The sequence below is a fragment of the Cervus elaphus genome, chromosome 12 (assembly GCF_910594005.1).
Source record: "Cervus elaphus chromosome 12, mCerEla1.1, whole genome shotgun sequence".
Classification (NCBI taxonomy): Eukaryota; Metazoa; Chordata; class Mammalia; order Artiodactyla; family Cervidae; genus Cervus; species Cervus elaphus.
Window position 1 is genome coordinate 56,735,445 of NC_057826.1, and position 18,047 is coordinate 56,753,491.

An 18,047-nucleotide genomic window follows, 5' to 3' on the forward strand; every position below is an offset into this window, starting at 1 on the left:
TATAAGGCTTACAGCCTGATAGTTTGATTTACATAAGTTGTGAAATGATTACCACAATAGGTAACCATCTTCTCCTCTAGCTACAATAAAAAGCAGCAAGAAAAGAATAAAGGAAAAAAAGAAAAACCTTCTTGTGATAAGAACGCTTAGGATCTTTTTATAACAACTTTTTTAAACATCAGGCAGCAGTGTTTCTGATAGTCATGTTGTACATTACATCCTAAGTATTAAACTCTCTCATCTTATAAGTGGACATTTGTATCTTTTAACCACCTTCCTCCAATTTCCCCTCTCCCAATCCCTCTCTTACCTCTAGTAACCACAAGTCTGATCTGTCTATGAGTCTGATTTGTTGTTAATGTTGCCATTTTCAGATTCAACATACAAGTGAGATCATATAGTATTTGTCTTTCTCTGTATGACTTATTTCACTTAGCATAATGCCTTCAAGGTCCTTCTATGTTGTCACAAACATTGGGTTTTCTTCAATTTTTATAGCTGAGTAATATACCATAGTATATATATATATATACATCACAACTTCTGTAGCTATTCATCTGTCAATGGACACTTAGCTTGTTTCCGTGTCTTGGCTACTGTAAGTAATGCTACTATGAACATGGTGGTGCAGATATATTTTTGAGTTAGTGCTTTTGTTACATTTAGATATATTCCCAGAAGGGAAACTAGGGAATCATATATGGAAGTTCTATTTTTAATTTTCTCAGGATCCTCCATGCTATTTTCCAGAGTGGCTATACCACTTTACATAGTGCACCATCAGTGCACAAGGGTTTCCTTTCCTCCACATCCACATCAACACTTGTTATGTCTTGTCTTGTCTTTTTGATGATGATCATTCTAACAGATGTGAGATGATGCTTCTGTGGTTTTAATTTGCATTTCCCCGATGACCACTGATGCTGAGCAACTTTTCATGCACCTGTTGACCTTCCATATGTCTTCTTTGGAGAAAAGTTTAATCAGGTCCTTTCCCTGTTGTTTAATTGAGTTATTCAGGGTTTTGAGTTCTTTATATGCATTGGATATTAACCTTTTAAAAGATAAATGGTCTTCAAATATTTTCCCCATTTTTTAGGTTGTGTTTTCATTTTATTGATGGCTGTGCAGAAACTGTTTAGTTTGATGTGGTCCCACTTGTTTATTTTATATTTTATTGCCTATGTTTCAGGTGTCAAATCCAAAACATCATTATCAAGATGCATGTCAAGGAGTTTTGCTCCTATGTTTTCTTCTGGAGTTTCCTGGTTTTAGATTTTACATTTAAGTTTTTAATCCATTTCAAGTTAATTTCTGTGAGTGGTATAAGACATGGGTCCATGTTTAAATTTTGATAATTTCCTTTCCATTCTGAAAAAACAGTCCTGGTTTGCCTGATAAAGTGTATGGTCACCCGATTTATGTTGGAAACTTCTGTGGCCACATAAGCTGGTCCCAGGTGGGGGCTTTCAATTCTTACTTTAGCATCTTCATTGCCTTTCTGCCCCAAGTAGGTCTGGTAGAATCTGTTTCCCAGTCTCAAAGTGGGGGTAATCACATTGACCTGGGCTTCCCCGGGCTCAGAGGTAAAGAATCCTCCTGCAATGTAAGAGACGTTGGTTGGATCCCTGAATCGGGAAGACCCCCTGGAGAAGGAAACGACAACCCATTCCAGTATTCTTGCCTGGGAAATCCCATGGATATGGGATCCTGGTGGACTACAGTCCATGGGGTTGCAAAAGGGTCAGACAACAATTGCAAAATGGTCATACACGACTTAGCAACTAAGCAATGACAATCACATTGACCTACTTATTGTGAGCTGTAAGGAAGGTTCCTATTGTGTATTTTCTATCTTCTTAAAAGCCATTGCTTTGGTATTATATAAATTAAGACTTAAAAACATTTGTCAAAGATGTGTAAGCCCTCTTTCATTTAGATATCCAAGAATCTGTAAGTAATACTATCTAATCCAGTAGCTTTAGTTCTCTCTGTTATGCTTTCATGAAGATCTGCCCATGTTCAACAGCCTACAGGGTGGAGCAGTAAGACAGTCAGGCCTAGTTAAAAAGATCAGCTGGGTGTCTGGCCTTTGGGTGAAACACTGCATCTGAATGTACTGGTGGAGTTAAGGAAGTGTTATCCGGAAATAGCTTGGCCTTGGTGGATCACGCTGTGTCAGTTCCTCACTATTAGAGAAAGACAAGGAGGAAAACCAGGCAGGAAAGCTCCGCCCCCACATGGAGCTGGTTTGCAGGCTGAACCAGTGAGGGCGATAACACAGCTCTGTGGTGGGCAGGCTACCGGATCCAACACACCACTTCAGAGCCTCTGAATCAGACGTCAAGCACAAAAAACCAGGCTTATTTTCCCTGCCAAAGTCACATGTGATGTCGAGGTAACATCAAAAAGTGTCCTCTGAGTGCTGATTTGGGCACGTAAACAGTGGCGTGGTTAGATGCCACTCTGTGTTTAAAGTAATTATACTATAGCAGTGGAATGTGGCAATGTGAAAGCCCCATTGCAGCAAAGTTGATTCTATCAGCAAACTGGTAAGTCAGCTGGCCCAGATCCTGCTTCTCCCTGAATTTACTGCTTCTTACTTGGGAACTGTCTCTGGGAAAGTCAAAACCAACAACAACATGTTGGAGACATGGCTTGTGGATGTTGGCCGATAGCAGCTGTGGTCACTCATGTTCAGTGGGAGCCTTTGGAAACTGATGGGAGCGGCGGTGGCCTGAGTCTGTCTTACCTTGTCTTGCTGGATCCTGCTGAGGCTGCACAGTCACTGCTCAGCACGCTGAAGAAATTCAGCCTGAAAAAGCCTGGTGATGTGGGCAAGGCTTCCTGGGGAGGGTGACATCCCTGGAAGTAAAGATGATGGCTGTTCGCCACTGGCTGGGGAAGCCCTGCCTTCAGGGGTCCAGGCAAATATCCGACTGCTGAAGTCTAACTGCATCCTACATACAAGGACACAGGGCCTCTTTTATCCCTGTCCTCTTTGGAATCGTGCCTTTCTCAGAGGAAAATAACCTAGTAATCACCTCTCTACCCCACCTCCTGGCACCGGATCCCCACCCTTGTGCCAGATCAGTGGAACTTTCCTTGTGTCTGGGGAGAATCATTTCCCTTTATCCTCACAGAACTTCCTTCATAAGTTAGTGCTGGCAATGATATTCATTCTAATTAGCTGCCCTTGATGGATTTATTTCATCCAGTTGTAAATTTTAGAGGAGAAGTTCCCAGGCCAACTTAAAACTAGAAGTCACAGGATAAGCTGAGTGGAAATCAGGTTTGGATGACCTCCACAGAGAAGTCAAGCCAATTCCCATGAGGTTTAAACACAGTGCTCCCAGGAAGGCTAGTCAAAGTTGAAGGACAGACCTGGAAGAGATCTCATGGAGCCCATTTCGTTCAGTCACTTTGTTTTACAACGATGGACCTGAGGCTCGTAAAGGTGAATTAATCTGCCTGAACACCAGTCACCCCTGAAAGTGAAAAGGGCATGGGCGACACTGTTGACTACAGGGAAAATACCTGCTTGTCTTCTGGGGCAAATTAAGTACAGCTGTCATAAGCAAAAGCTTGATCTATTTTTCTCAAGTTCATCTTTCTTTTCACGTTTTAACTTGTTTTCATGGAGTAATGTTACATCCCTGAAGAGAACATGTGGAATCCAGCTGATGAGATATTTCAGATATTCCGAAAAGTATACAAAGTCGATGGTGTAATGTTGGTAGGTAAGGGGACCAGCTGTTGGAAACTATAAACTCCCCAAACATCTGGACTGATCTGCGTCCTAAGTTCCAGTCATAAATTGTCCATTAGCTGTAAACCTTTATGCTCTGAGTCTGGAATATTCTCTGACTCTCCATTTGTCATTGGTGCTTTAAGAGTAGTTACTGAAGGTGGTGGATGGTAGGGAGGTCTATTTTATGGAGTATTGGGGAAGAAATCTTTCTTGTCATATTTATGACAACTCTTCCAAATGGAATTTTTTCCTTTACGTATTGGCCTCAGATTCATTAGAAGTAAAAGTCTGGATTTTCTCTTCTTTTTTTCATTCATTCCTTCTCCCCCTTCATTTTCTTTCCTTCATTCATTCCTTCTTTCTTCCTTCTTGCCTCCCTTTCTCCTTACTTATACCAGCCTTCGTTTCTCCCTCTCCCTTCCCTCCTACTTGTCTTCCTTATTTTTCTCTTTCTTTTCTCTTCCTCCTCCTCTTTTTCCTCCGTGTGCCTCAAAGCTCAACTGTGACTTAATAAACAGTCACCTACAGCCACAGCTTATGGAAGAGATACTGATATCTGTTGGTCACTTGTTGAGCCTTGGACTCATGTGCATAGATGAAATTTAAGGGCTCCTTCATTTTTTTTTTTGGAGAAGGCAATGGCAACCCACTCCAGTATTCTTGCCTGGAAAATCCCATGGGAGGAGCCTGGTAGGCTGCAGTCCATGGGGTCGCTAAGAATCGGACACGACTGAGCAGCTTCACTTTCACTTCATTTTGCCCAGCTTTCATGTTGATATTATGAATATTCATCTTTTAATATAAATATAAGAAGACTTTTCATTTTATAGATTATCAAGGCTAGGAGGTTTTAGTACAGAACTCCTGTCTTGAGAAATTTTGGTTTTATTTGCAGAGCTATAATCTTTAAGTTTAAATGATGCCAAAACAATTGTCAAGGGGTACTAAGTCATCAGATGATTGATTCTATTTTTTACCTCACCTTTAAGTTCTTTATACAAATGGAGTCCAAGAATCATTCAGATTTCCTTAATATTACAACTTTATATACTAAAAGTTATAATATTCACATTACAATTTCTAAAACATAAGTTAATAATTGTACTATAATAATTCTTTACTGATTGCAATGGATTAAAATAATTTGCATTTCAATGAAATGATTTTGAAAACAAATGACACGTACTAATCATATTCCCCACCAAACCTGTTCATCCAGGAGACTTCCTCATTTCCATTGCTGGTTGTACCATCTTCTCAACATCTCAGGATAGAAATCTGGTAGCCATTCTCGGCACCTCTCAGCCCTCACCCTTCACACTCAAGTCTATCACCAAGTCCTGCCAATTTCACCTCCACAATATGTTTCGACTCTGCCTATGCTGCTCCTCATTTCCATCTACTCCAGTTTTCCCAGGCCACCATCATTTCTTTTCCCCAACCTGGTTTCTCTCCTCCACCCTCTTCTCTCTCCAATCTGTTCTCAAAACAACCAGGGTGACCTTTGGAGAAAAAAAACAGGAACAAGTTGTGCTCTTATTTAAAATTCCTTAATGTAAGCCTAGATCTCTTGCTACTTGGCTCCTTAAACCCTAGCTGCCTTTGGTCCTTTTTTGGTGTGTAAACTGATCGGGACATTTCCTCCTCCTCCCCTCCCCCTCCATCTCTACTTTCTTTATCAAGCATGTCTTAACTAAATATCATACTCAGAAAAGGTTTATACCCAAACTAATGCAGTTCCTGTTGTAATGCTCAAACAAAACAACTGGTTCTTCTTTCAAAACCTTATCACAATTATAAATTTTTACATTTATAATATAATATAATATACATTTTATTATTCTATCATATGTAAAGTCTAGCTTCTCCTGCTGACTATAAGCCCTATGTGGGCAGACACCATGCATGTCCTGGCTCAGTGCAGGCATATAATAAATATTTAATAACTACTTGTGGATAAATGGATTGTCATGTAATGAATTTGTACACTGCATGTTTTATTTTAGTTTTAGGGGCATAAGTGTTCTAATCCCCTTAAATTTATGTACCTATTAACCAGATGATTTTATCCCCCTTTTACAGATAGTAAAATAGATTTAAAGAAAAAAATAAGAAAGCTAACAATGTCCTCAAGTTCAGAGCTGCCTAATACATAGAAAATAATAATAACAACAGCAATGATTGCCATTTTTTGTTCTCTTACAATGTTCCAGGAATGTTCCAATAATATTAACTCATTTAATACCTGTAACAGCTGTGTTAGGTAGGTAATATTCTTTTTTTGAGAAACTAGATGTTAGGTAACTCACTGAGTCTTAAATATATACATATGCGCATTATGGTAAATGCTTTCTACATACATAATCACGTTGCTTATCTTGCTGACATTGAGTTTTACCCAGTCAGTGTGTTCCTATGGTGAGAAACACTGCAGGGAGCATGATTTCTGGTTCCTCTTGAAATTTCTTTCTATACCTCTTGACCTGGCTCTCCCTACCCGCCCCCCCCACCCCTCCCATCCCTTCTCCTGTTCCTGGCTTCCCCTCCGGCTGTTTAGTAGGAAAACCTCTAACAGAGTCACTTTTCTGCCAGGCTATTATATACATGGTCAGTGTTCCCACATTCCAAAGGTGGGTAAAAATGTGTGTGGAGAGCGGGGAATTCTGCCAGAACAATGACTCACTGTGTACATGCAAAACGGTTCAATAATAGGTCACTGCTCTCATGAGAGCAATGCTGCTCATCCCCAGGGGAAATAAGGGGGCTGGCATACAGCTCTCCTGTGACTTGGGATAAGCTTTCTGTGACAAATGGGAGAGCCTGACCCACCAGCACCCATGTCCTGACTTTTTATTTCATGGGCATGAAAGGGGATTTTCAAAGAGTGATGGGCATGAAATGAGTTCCTGACATGCAGTCGCATATATATTTATAGTCAATGTGTACACTCACCTCTAGGTTATTCAGCAATTAGTTATATATGTCCTGGAGTGTTTGGTCCCCCGGCTTCTTCCAGTGGAGTTGTTTACTTGGTTTTTAATTTTTTGGTCCAAATTCCTGCTCATAAGAATGTCAACTAGTAGAGATAGAGGATTATGGTGGAATTGGGCTGAGCTGTTCCTTGCCTCACTTTCCCCCAGGCCCATCCTAGACTACAGAAAATGACCTGATCCCTTTTTCTGTTGCCTGGAGCCTGTGTAAAGCCCATCTCAGAACCAGCCCCACAACCAGCCTAATTGGGTAGCATAACTCTGCCACTGGGGGAAGAAATCAGCCGGTGAAGATTGGGACTCTCACAAGGTAAGATATTAAGATTCACCTGGCTTTAAGATTGCCTCACAATTATTTTGCTTCTCCTCAACTCCCTTTTCCAGACCTTAACAGCTGTTCTAGACCTCTTCACTACTTTCCTTGGCCCCCTTACTCTAGTCTAAGCCAGGAGTTCTCAATTTTGGCAACCCAGTAAAATCACCCCAGGACCTTTTAAAAATCCTGGTGCCTAGGCTGCATCTCAGGCCAATTATATTAGACACTCTGGCAGGGGATTCAAGCATCAGTTTTGCTTTGTTTTGCTTTTAAAGCTCCCCAGATGATTCCAGTGTACAGCCAAGGATTAGAACCATTGCTTTAAAGCAGAGAACTTTCCAATTTCATCAGAAAATTGAGGCAGTTAAGCACCAACATCTCAAATTCCTTATCTGCTCACAAGCTTTTCTGCATGCATCCCCACCCTGCTGTCTTTCTCTCTGGTCACAGTAGTTGAGCCACCCCTCTATTTCAGAACAACTATGTCCTTTATACACGTAACTTCCAAGAACTTCCAAGACCTGCTTGTATCTCTTCCCCTCTACTGGATCTTCCCCTTTAGATTATAAGCAAGATTAAGCCCACCTCGTCTTTGAAAAGGTGTCCATGGAGCTTGTTATCTCTCTGTATTCAGCCTCACATCTATCCACTCTCCACTAAGTTCTTTGTAGTCTTTAATTAATTTTTACTTGGAGGGTGATTGCTTTATAATATTTTGTTGACTTCTGCCATATATGAACATGAATCAGCCATAGGTACACATATGTCTTCTCCCTCCTGAACCTCCCTCCCACCTCCCACCCCATCCTCTAGGTTATCACAGAGCACCAGATTTGCGCTCCCTGCGTCATATAGTAAATTTCCATTGGCTATCTAACTTTACATAAGGCAATGTGTATGTTTCAATGCTGCTCTCTCAATCTGTCCCACCCTCTCCTCCCCTCCCTGCCGTGTCCACAAGTCTGTTCTGTATGCGTGAGTCTCCATTGCTGCCCTGCAGATAGGTTCATCAGCACCATCTTTATAGATTTCATACATATATATATTAATATATGATATTTGTCTTTCTTATTTACTTCACTCTGTGTAATAGGCTCTAGGTTCATCCACCTTACCAGAACTGAATCAAATTCATTTCTTTTTATGACTGAATAGTGTTTCCTTGTGTATATGTACCACAACTTCTTTATCCATTCATTTGTGAATGGCTATCTAGGTTGCTTCCATGTCCTAGCTATTGTAAATAGTGCTAAAATGAACAGTGGGGACATGTGTCTTTCAATTATGGTTTCCTTAGGGTATATGCTCAGTAGTGGGATTATTAGGTCATATGGTAGTTTTAATCCTAGTTTTTTAAGGAATCTCCCTTCTGTTCTCCATAGTGGCTGTATCAATTTGCATTTCCACCAACAGTGCAAGAGGGTCTCCACACCCTCTGCAACATTTTTTGTTTGTAGATTTTTTAATGATGGCCATTCTGACAGGTATGAGGTGCATTCTTTGTTTTATTGTAATATTCTCCCTGAATACCAAACTTTCTCAGCTGTACTCTTACTTATCTTTCATAATTGGACACAGTTGCCACACCCTCCACAAAAGGGTCCCAGATTCGCTCGCTGGATAGAGATTCTTCCATAGTATGTAGTACATTCAATTGACCCTCTGAAACATTTTTCTCTTCTTTCCCTTCAAATGTAACTAACTGCCTTGAGGACAGAAACCATGTCCTTTTCATCTTTCTTAACATTAGTATCTGGCTTTCCTGGCTTTTTTGTAGGAATTCACCTATGATTGTTGAAGAGAAATGCAAAACTAGTTTCTATCTAGTTTCTTGGGCAGAATGATGTGGTCTGGCTAGCTGGAGATAAATTTCATCTAACCAGGCCCCCACACATTTTTCCCATGAATGACTGTCATAGAAAGGACTTACAGCAATTATTGAGACATTCTTTTGGATTTCACATTATGCCATAGAGTACTGTCATATTTACTTGTTCAGGATGAATTTCTAAACAAATATGATATAGGAATCCTCTGCTCAGAATTTCCACACTTTTCAAGGCCATTACCCAAGCAATAATGACCTTGGGTAACCAGAAGGAAGAAGAGTCAACACAGTGGCTTGTACTTTAGACACAGTTTTAGAAGTTAAAATTCACACCCTGACACAGTTGCTTTATTTTAGAAGCCAGCACCACGTCTTTGCAGAGGCAGAGCTGACCCTGCTGTGCCAAACTGCCAGAGCAGGGTGCGTCACCATGCTGAGCTCTGCCGGCAGCCGCTTACTGAAGTTTTCCTATTTCCTTTTGTTTTCTTCTTAAACTCTCCTTCAAAAGAACAGGTTACTCCTCAGTCGGACTCCGAACGCTTAGCTCCCTCAACAGAATAGCCAAATCCCTACCCTGCCTGATTAATTAGCTGAGTAAATCTAAGAAACTCCTTGGCTGCATGGCCCTTCCTTCTGCCAAGTTTTGTAAAATTCATAGACTGCGTGTATTCATAAGCACAGGAAAACACCTGTGAGCAATTAACCAAATACCCTTGATTTAGAGGTCTTGGAAATATGCTGATGGCCCTCAGACCGTTGGCACGGGTCTATAATTATGTGAGACCACAACCAAATCATCCCAACAGGCCAATTACAGGAAGGGTCATTCTTTCAAATACAACGTGATGATTTCTCTAAAAATACTTCTGCCTGAGACTCAGAAAGAAGTCTTCTTTATAAGAGTGCTGCTTTAAAGCAATGGTACCTAGGAGTTTGGAAAAGGAGCGATGCCTCAGGCCATTTCTCTGAGATATGTCTACAACCATGACGAGTGGAAAGGAAACCACCTAAACCAATTTTTTAAATTCACTGAATTTAAAAGCGTGTTTAAAATGATCCACCTAGAAAATGTTGCATTTAACTTTTTGTTTCTGTCCAGCCTAGAAATGGTATTCTCGGAGTTAATAAGTCAAGACTGTAACCAACAATGTGTCCTGTGAAAATGAAAAACCCACCTTTTAGAGTAGATAGTCCACTATAGAACTATGAAACAAAAAGCTTTATCTAATCCTTTTTTAATGTGCAAGAATGAATTCTTATCACTCTGTACTGGCTTCCCCTGTGGCTCAGTTGGTAAAGAATCTGCCTGCAATGCAGGAGACCTGGGTTCAATCCTTGGGTTGGGAAGATCCCCTGGAGAAGGGAAAGGCTACCCATCCCAGTATTCTGGCCTGGAGACTTCTATGTACTGTATAGTCCATGGGGTCACAAAGAGTCAGACACTACTAAGCGACTTTCATTTCACTTTTCACTGTACCTTTCTTTATAGTCTACATGACTAGAATATTTAAAATCAACCTCACAATATTGAAGAAAGCCATCTATTTTCAGAATCAGTCTCAAAAAGCCCAAAGACCTGAAAAACATGAGTTCTTAATCAAGTATAGATATGCTTTAGGAGATATAAGCATCCTTAGAAATTCTAAAAAAATTTTGTGTGTATGTGTTTTTTTCAGAACAAAGGAGTGGGAGGTATTTTTAACTACACAGTCTAATGCAGTAGCCACTACTGCGTGGCTTTTGAGTCCCTGATATATTATAGCTTCAGTTGAAATGTGCTGTGTTCAGATCCCTACTGGAGGGCCTCCCTAGTGGCTCATTGGTAAAGAATCCACCTATCAATGCGGGAGACATAGGTTTGATCCCTGGTCGGGGAAGATCCCACACACCACAGAGCAACTAAGCCCATTGCATCACAACTATCAAGTCTGTGCTCTAGAGCTTGGGAGCTACAACTACTGAGCCCACGTGCTACAACTACTGAAGCCGTTGTGCCCTAGAGCCCATGCTAAGCAACAAGAGAAGTCACCACAATGAAAAGCTCGCATACCACAACTACAGAGTAGCCCCTGCTCTGGCTGCAACTAGAGAAAAGCCCATGCAGCAATGAAGACCCAGCACAGGCATAAATAAATAAATAAATTAAATAACTCAAGAAAAATCCTTCCTAGATTTTGAAGATGTAGAGTTATAAAAAGAATGCAAAATATTTCACTAATAACTATTTCATTGATTAATGTTAAAATTATAATATTTGTATGTATCCCATTAAAAAAATAATTAATCTTACCTGCTCATTTTTATAATTTTTAACATAGTCACTAGAAAGACCAAGACTACCTACTAGCTCATTTTATATGTCTATTGGATGGTACTGTGCCTATAGATTTCATCAGTTTTTAAAGAGCTCTTTTTCTTAGAGCAAAGAGAGACTTGAGATATAAATGCTCATCTCTCATCCTGCAGATTCTATCTCAGCAAACAGCCCAGCACTGGGTGCTCTGATGCTTGTGAGGGTGTCTTTGGCCCACACTGGAAACAGGCTGCTGTGGAAACCTCTAACACTGACGATGTTTCCAGAAACAAATATTGATGCACCCATCACTTCACCATTGGTACACAGATTCTGTAATCTCTCTTCCTCCAGTCTTAGAGGGACACATGTTCACAAATCTGCATTATCTTCCTGGATTTTCCAACTAAAAAGGTCTGTTGTAGCACTTTTCCCACCAACCTTGCCCTTTTGATTTTCTATCTGGGTCACAGGTATCTTTGAATTCTTCTCATTTCCTGCCCACACCAGCACTGAAAGCAACTATTAAGGCCTGTTGATCTTTCTAAAACACCTTTTTTTGTTTTTTTGTCACCTTTGCCTGGATTATTGTCATAATCTCCCACCTGCCTCCATTTTTCAAGATCATCTCCCTCAATGCAGAGTTCATTTTAAAATCAGAAATCTGACTACATTACTTCCTAGTTCAAAGAGTAAGTTACAAAGTCATCACTGTAGCTAACAGTGTGCTCCATAAACTGTCTTAATCCAGGTTTCATCTTTATATCCCAACCCCCTCCCCACACATATACACTGCAGCCACGCCAGACATACAATCTGCTCTCATGCCTCCAAGTCTTTGAACATGAGCTTCTCTCTGCTTGAACGCTTTTTCTTTCCTTTGCCTTTCAAGAACTACGTTATCATCATCTCTTCTACATCCACTTTGAGATGCTCAAAGCACTTTGTATATGCCTCTATTAGGGCATACATCATATTGTATTGAATTGTTTCACTGTGAGCTCCTCCAAGTTATTCACTTTTTGTCTGGGCTGCCTAGTACAGTGCTAAAAACTATAAGAACTTATTGGATATCCAGAGCAATTCCAAGTAATCTTGTTTCCATAAATCTTCCAAAACCAAAGCCCTCCACTCTCATGAGTCAGAGTTTGAGGAATCTTAGAGATTTTCTAGTCTGCTCTCTCATTGCCTGATGAGCAAATCAAGACGCTTAGACGTGAGTCATCACTTACTGAGGACCTGCTGTCTCATTTCATCTTCATGATACTCCATGAACTAGGTTTTTATATTAATATCCATTTACAAAAGAGAAAAATGAAGCCTCACTGCATTTAAGCAATGTGCCCAAGGTCACATAGATAGCTAGTTACCTGGTGAGATTACACATAAATTTGTCCTTGTACTTTCCTGAGTCATTGTTCTCCTGTCTCACATGACTACTTACAATTTGAGATGCTCCCTGAGTTATTCAACAGACATGAAGATGATATTTTCACAGAGAAACAGAATGTTTTAGTGGGAAGAACCACATTTTGACAATGATGCAACTTTTATTTGTTTGACATATTTGTGAGCATATAAAATTTTAATCTGCCATAATTTTTTCATTTCCATTATGACAAAAACATTCCTTCATTATTACTATATAATTGTAACTTTTCAAGGCTGCATAATAGTCCATCAACTAATTATGCCATAATAATCAGAATTGTTTGAGTCCTAACCGAGTGATATTTAAAAGCATGAAATCCAGCAACTTGGTAGAATAATAGCTCAGTAGGACCTCAGAGATCTCTCGTCCATCTTTCTCAAAGTATTGTCTTCAGACCAGCAGCATCTACATCACCTGGGAGCTTGTTAGAAAAACAGACTCTTAAACCCTACCCCAGACCTAGTGAATTCAAATCTGCATTTTAACTAGAAACCCAGGTTTTTCATAATATGTATGAGATGGTAAGTGAAAACAGGAGTTCTCAACCTTGGCTGCACTTTAGATCACGTGGAAAGATCTTCAAGATACTGATGTCCTGGTCACACTCAAGCCTAAATCAGACTCTCTAGCAGAGGGACCAAAGTATTTGTCTTCTTTAATGCTACGTTAGTGATTTCAACCTGCTCAAAAGCCACAGAAGAAGGCACTGAGACCCTACCATAAACTGATGAGATGTTTCAGCAGCTCTCTCTTCCTAGTGCTGGATTTCCCTTTACAAGGTCATCCTATACATTTGTATGGGAAATTCTGGTAAAACTAGACAAAGCAAAAAAAGAGAGACAGAGAGAAAGAGAACAACAATGGAAACAAAGACCTTACAATGCTTTTAAGAAAATTTAAATTTTAAAAGTTCTTTAAATTTCCCATTTATGTTTTCTTTTTTGCCCCTCCCTAGCCTCCTTCTCCCTTTTGGTCCTCTCCCAAGAGATTCCTGTCTACGACAGACTCTGGACATCCTGCTCAGAGACCACAAGAAGCAAGTTTCCTATATCACAGAACCAAGAAGCAGCAGAATTCTTCTCAGTAAGTTGATTTGTTCCGGCACCTTCTCCTACCTTCAATCCCCAAATCCAATTTCTCCTATATGTCTGTATTTAGGCAAGCCAGAGGATTTGGGAACTTCTTTCTACACAATGGCACAACTTTCTTTTAGGTTAACAGAGAAGTCAAGGTCATAGCCATGAACTGTTTTCCTCAGTTTTCTTTTCAATGACTTGACCACTAAAAAGACAAACCCCTGAGCTAACTTGGAAGCCTTTGGCCCTCTAGTCCTGCAGAGTGTTGAACCATCCTGAATACTGGGACCAGGAGGAGGAGGATACATTTTTTCAAAACTAGGACTCAGCACTTTTTGCCTTTTTACATAAACTAGGATCATAGCACATACTCTGAATATTTCGCCTTTTGTAGAGAATGTTATAATGGAACACTGGGCACATGGCATTATTATTTGGTCAATGAAAAGTGATTTTTAAATGTTTTCATCTTTAACTCCAGTTTTATTGATTTTAGCCATTTTGGTTCTAATTTATTTCAATTTGTTGTTGTTTAGTTGCTAAGTCATATCCAACTCTTTTTCAACCCCATGGGTCTGGAGCATGCCAGGCTCCTCTGTCCACGGGAATTTCCAGGCAAGAATACTGAACTGGGTTGCCATTTCCTTCTCCAGAATTTATTTCAATGTTTAACCTCAATTTGATATTTGTTTTAAATTTAAACATTTATTTTAAAAGCTTATATTTTAAACTTTCTACTCTAAGTAGTACAAAAAATTTTAAACAGATGTCTCATTGGTCGTTGCCAACTGAGTACAAGCACTTACTTCTTTTCCCTCTTGATAACCACAACACATTAAAGTTTTTTTGTTTTTTTTTTTTAGGTATAAAGAGAATGGGATGGATGTATCAAATTAGCTTATGAGATACTCTGGAATTTTCTGGAAGACAGAAAGTGGTTGGAAGGATAGTGACCTGGACAAAGGGAAGCTGGGGCATTTATGCAAGGACACCCCTCTCCCCTAGGTCCCTAGGTCAGGATCTGCCTTGTAGAGGTCACTGGGGCCACAAATGCCACTGTGAGGACATGTCTGAGCTTGTACAGAACCATCCATCTCAACTGCTGCTGCAATTCAAGGGGGGCTGCAGGGGTGGGCAGCTGGCACCAGAGAGGACACAATTGCCACACCCAGCTGGAAATGGAAGAGTCAGAACTCAATCGTGCATCTGAATAGGACAGTCCTGTTTAAAAGTGTCTGGGGCTTCCCCACAACCAAAGTTGAAGGATAAGAATGATTTTCAGATCCTTTAAGCTCGTGTGTGTGTGCATTTTTCAGGGGTGAGAAAGTCTATAATTTTCATCATGTTTTCAGAAGGGTCCATGATAAGTGCTTAAGACCCACAAACAACAAGTTTCTTAACATGACAGGTGTGGTTCTGTACATCCAGACTCACCGACCTCTCCAGAGCCTCATCTCCTCCCAGTGTCCTCTCCCCATCCATCCTCCCACACTCACTGAACCCTGGGTTCCAGTCAGAGACCTTCTCACCAGTCTCAAGAGCCATAAGCTCTTAACTACAACTTTGATTTAATACACGTCTTTCTCTCTGCCAAGAATGCTATTCCCCCTTTGCCACTTCCTCAGGCCCTGCTCTAAACAGGGTATACTTCTTATCCTTTAAGACTCAGCAATAAAATCATCTCTTCTGCTGTGCCCACTGCCCCCTTCACCGGCCCAGTCTCTTCCTCCATGTTTTCCTAATCAATTTCATTCACCTGTGAACATAGCACTTAAGCTTTGGTGTTGCAACTCTTCCTGGGCTCTCTCTTCCATTCATCAGTGAATTCTTGAAAGCACAGACCATGCCCTCACCACCCAAACCATAACCCGCAACAGCAGACTATGCTAGCACTGGAGCAGTGAAGGGACTGGGTGGAATGCATGAAGACGGGATTGACTGCATTTATCAACGTGGCCATATATCTCCTTGGATCTTACAGACAGCCTGACCTTGAGAGGCTGGATCTTCATAACCAGGCTCCTTGCTCAGGTTGTTAGAATCTGTCCTGGTCCAACTGCACATTTCTGGCTGATTCCTACTCATTTTTAAAGAACGACTGTGAAAAAAGAATAATCAGAACTAGGAAGGAGACTTGGAAATTAAAAATGTAACTGGTGACAAAAAAAATTCAGTAGGAGGTCTGGAAGGGAGAGTTAGAGGAGATCTTAGAAAGTGGAGAAAGCACCCAAGGCTGGTATGCATGTCCTTTTTTGAGGCATCCTGGACATGCCTTCCCACCAGAGCATGTATCTGTCACCCTGCATTGTAATGGCCAGTTGATGGATTTCTAACCCCCAGTAGGCTGGGCTTCCTTCAGAGCTGGGACTGTGTCTCTTTCCGCCCCATCACCTCTCACAGTGCTTGGCACAGAGTAGGTGCTAACACACATTTCTATTTAAAGAATGAACAATAAACCCATGAAGGAGTGAAGACAAGCTTCAGCTGGGCTCGGGGTTGAGCGAGGCTCTGTAGTAACTAGTTCTGGGGTTTGTAGAAAAGCTGGGTGACTGCAGATCCCAGGGGTACTCCTCCAGGGAAAGGGCCAGACTGGGGCAGCAGGCAGGGTCCCAGCTATTGTGAGTTTGCCTGAACAGGGAAAGGGTGATAAGCAGGGCAGACACGAGTGGCTGGATCCACTGAGAACCGGAAGAGAAGAAAGGAGAGGGGAGAGCTCAGCCAGCAGTTAATATTTTGTGAGGAATTTCTATGTGCCAGACCCTGCATTAAGGACTTGTCATGCATTCCCTCACTTACCCTTCATAAGCCTCCCACAAAAATAGCTACAATTTTTACTGCATCCATTTTCTAAATGAAAAGATGAGGTGTCCACATAAGTATCTAACCCAAGGTTCTAGAGCTGGTAAAATGGATTTGGGATCTGTGTGGCTCTAATTACTGGGCTGGTGTTCCTGGAAAAAAGTCCCATCTGCCAGAGGTTGGTTCTTGCTGGGTATCACAGCTAGGGGACCCTGCTGAAGATGCTGAGTCTTTCCCAAATGACTGCAGGCTCCCTTTCCCAGAAAACGCTGTGTGGGAGAGTAAATAGCTGGGTTTGGGGCATAATGGTTTTCTTCTGTTTTGTGTTACTGGATTTGATGCACAGAAAACTGCCCAGACCTCAAATAATTACAGTAAGACGACTCTGCTTCCTTCACGTGGCCACAGCAGACAGGCAGGAGCCCAGAGACACTGCAAAGTGAGTGTTGTAACCATCAGATGGGAAAAAGCAGGAGCCCAGAATTGGGAATTTCAGACAGAACCGCAAGTACAGCGTGGCATTTGGCAGAGATGAGTAAAGCCCCCACCCCTAAGAGTTCACTGGCTTGTTTCATGTAAAAAAATCACTTAATAAAACACTTAATAAAAAGACTTTGAAGACATGTAATTAAGGGGGAAGAAGGCAAGTTGTAAGACAGTTTGTGCACTGGGTACCATTTGTGTCAGAGAAAAATGCCACCAGACAGACAGTCTACAGTCTAGACGACCATACACTGTCTGCAGACTGACTCAGAGGAGGGGGACAGATACCAGAGAGATGTTGGCTTAACCCTTATTTTTTGGAAATTTTCACAATACTATGATAATCATGTATTATTGGGTAATGAAAAATAAACAAAACCAAGTAGGTTTAAAAAAGAGAAAAAGAAAGTGAGAGATGACCCCTGTTGGCTCTTTGTCAGTCAGAATTTGTGCTTCAGTGATACTGCCAATTCCTTCTTTGATTGTCATGACAAACATTCCAGCTGTCCCCTCAACTTTAAACAGGATGCATAGTACACCTCCCACGCCTAACGAACACTGACAATAAAGAGATCATTGGGGTCAACATTTCTATAGATAAAGGAAGGGAAGACAGTGCCTTCCTCTGCCCTTGTGGTTTTCCTCACTTCTACCTTTTTGTCCTTGAGCTCTGGTTTCAGAGACTTAACCCTAGAGCTACAGAGTGAACCCAGGAGAGCCAGGGTCACTTGGATACTCGCTCAAGGCCAGAATATCACTAAGGCAGAGGTGGTGGATGAAGGCTGGGGGTGAGAAATAGTTCTATGAAGAAGGTCTGCACTGTACCCAGCTGGTGTCTGAATATGTGTGCATAAGTATGTATGTGTTTGAATGTGTGTGTACGTGTTTATGTGGGTAACTGTGTATATGTGTGAGGGTGTGTGTGTGTGTGTTTCTGAATGTTTATATGTCTATTACTGTATGTGTGTGAGTCTGTGTGTGTATGTATGAGTGTGTGTTTGTGAATGTTTATATGTATATTACTGAACGTATGAATCTGTGTGTGTATGTGTAAGTGTGTGTGTGGAAGGAAGGCTCTC

The 18,047-nt window shown here is 41.0% G+C and overlaps 1 long non-coding RNA gene across 1 annotated transcript; it reads left to right on the plus strand.

The window, feature by feature from the left end:
• Positions 1-3,289: 3,289 nt before the first annotated feature.
• LOC122704391 lies at positions 3,290-17,223 on the plus strand. The gene is made up of 4 exons (XR_006343851.1): positions 3,290-3,457; positions 6,892-7,051; positions 13,566-13,693; positions 14,550-17,223. It is a non-coding gene; the product is annotated as an uncharacterized LOC122704391 (long non-coding RNA).
• Positions 17,224-18,047: the final 824 nt, after the last annotated feature.